The following is a 2,569-nucleotide window of genomic DNA, read 5'->3' on the forward strand; positions in this document are numbered from 1 at the left end:
TCTGTGGGAGGAAACCGGAGTACCCGGAGAAAACCCACGCATGCACGAAGAGAACATGCAAACTCCACCCAGAAAGGCCCCTGGACCGGGGTTTGAACCAGGGACCTGCTCGCTGAGAGGCAGCAGCTCTACCAGTTGCGCCACCGTGCTGCCACTATTGATCATTTGAAACTGTTTTTCTTATCAGTATACTTGTTTCAACAAAGTTTCTGTGTGTAGAAGTGTACTTTGGACATGTATGCTGGACACGCTGAGAGCAGTGCGGTCTGAACGCCCCCAGAGAACACTCTGACCTGAGCTTACAGTTTCTGTCTTCTAATACTGCCGCATCTGTATTATTTGTTTTTATGTGTTAACCAATCCTACATGCTCCAATAAAAACGGACGCACACAGAAGCAATTTTAGACTTCGTTCTGGCCTTGGTCGGATGATGTCTGTCTTTGCAAAGAATTTGCGTCTATTATAACTCAACTCTGTTTTTTGTTGTGGTTATTATTTTTTAATAGGTGCTGTTTTTTTAAACAAGAAAAACCCCTACACATATATACATACATATACATATATATTGTGAAGGACCAGACTCCAATGAGGACAAAAAAGTGTTCAAAGTAGAAAAAAGGTTTCAGTTTTAATTCTGCCAAAAATAGTTAAAGCCTAAAAACTTAAGACAAGAATACATCAAAAGGTAAGTAACAAATTTGGATCCAAACTGACTGAGATCAACTGAACTCTAACTGAACACAAAAAAACCCTCTTCTTCAAACAAACAAAAGGCTGCTTAAATACAGGTGGAGTAACCTAAGTCTACCACATGAGGGAGGCACAACATGACAAAGAACAAATAAATACAAAATTAACTAAAACATCCTATGAAACAAATAAAGCAAAACTAACTTTAACTTAGCACAAACAATAAGTGAATATTTAAGTGACAAAATTAACTATTGAGATCAACTTGAAACAAGTCTCCCCCTTCAGTCTTTCAGAAAATGGTTTGCTCCAGGTTTCCTCCTCCAGCTGGTTTATATCAGCAGCACCTCAAACAAAAAACAAGTGTAAGTAAACCATTCAGACAGACATTAACTAAATGAAATGACCAACTTAAACAGACTATAAGCTGTAACTAATAAAGAAAAAATAAATACTAACACGATGTGGTGGTGGTAGGAGCATCCACCACACACTCCCCCTCCTCTGAAGGTTCGCTGGCGCAGCGGGACAAGTAGTCAGCTGTAATATTTTGTCTGCCAGGGATGTGTTGCACCTCAAACTTGTATGGCTGCATGGCAATGTACTAGCGGGTTATTCGACTATTGGTATCCTTCATCTTCCCCAGCCATTTTAAAGCTTTGTGGCCAGCTTCCAATACAAATTGTCTCCCCAGGAGATAATAGCGGAGTGAGTCCAAAGCCCACTTTATAGCCAGGCATTCCTTCTCTATTGTGGAATAACGGGTTTCTTTAGGAAAAAGCTTACGGCTGATGAAGGCGATTGGATGACGATCACTTGGAGAACCCTGAAGCAGCACAGCACCAAGACCTTTATCCGATGCATCGGTTTGTAAAATAAACTGCTGCTGGAAGTCAGGGCAATGGAGCACAGGATCTTTACTTAAGGCCTGTTGAATATCTCTGAATCTTGCTTAGCTTCTTCAGACCACTGTAGAATATTCGGGCCCTGAAGACTGGTCATGTCTGTAAGAAGAGAAGCTCTTGCAGAGTAATTAGGGATAAATCTGTGATACCAACCAGACATACCCAAGAAGGATTTAAGTTGTTTTTTGTCTGGGGAAGGGGGCAGGACTGGATGGCTTCAATTTTTTTTAATTTGTGGCTTCAACAATCCTCCTCCGATGACAAAGCCAAGGTACTCCGTTTCCCTCTTTGCTATAGCACACTTGGTTGAATTCACTGTTAATCCTGCTTTCTGGAGACACTCAAAGATCACTTGCAGATGTTGCAGGTGTTCATCCCAGCAGCTGCTGTAAACAATGATGTCATCTAGATATGCAGCGGCAAAATGTGAGAGGCCATTGAGTACCTTATCCATTAGGCGTTGGAATGTGGCAGGAGCTCCGTGCAGTCCAAACGGCATCACTCTGAAGTGGTAAAGGCCCCATGGTGTTCTGAAAGCCGTCAGCTCTTTGGACCTGGGAGAGAGTGGTACTTGCCAATATCCTTTGGAAAGGTCAATGGTGGTGAGATATTTTGCTTTGCCTAGTTTCTCAATAAGATCATCGATTCGTGGTGTTGGATATGAATCAAATTTTGAGACTGAATCTAAATGGCGAAAATCAATGCAAAACCTTATTGTTCCATCTTTTTTTAGGGACAAGAACAATTGGATTGCACCACTCGCTCTGTGATGCCTCAATAATCCCAAGGGAAAGCATCAACTCAACTTCCTTTTTTAGTGGTTCGAGAAGTCTCTCAGGTATGCGATAGCTCAGTCGTTTTGGAGCAGCATCCTTTTTTAAGATAATGTCATGAGTTATCACATCAGTGTAACCTGGATTCTCCTAGAACACAGTCAACGGACAGACAGTCCTCACCTCTGACTGTTGTTCTT

This window comes from Nematolebias whitei, chromosome 1 (assembly GCF_014905685.2).
Source record: "Nematolebias whitei isolate Nwh7 chromosome 1, NemWhi1, whole genome shotgun sequence".
Taxonomy (NCBI): domain Eukaryota; kingdom Metazoa; phylum Chordata; class Actinopteri; order Cyprinodontiformes; family Rivulidae; genus Nematolebias; species Nematolebias whitei.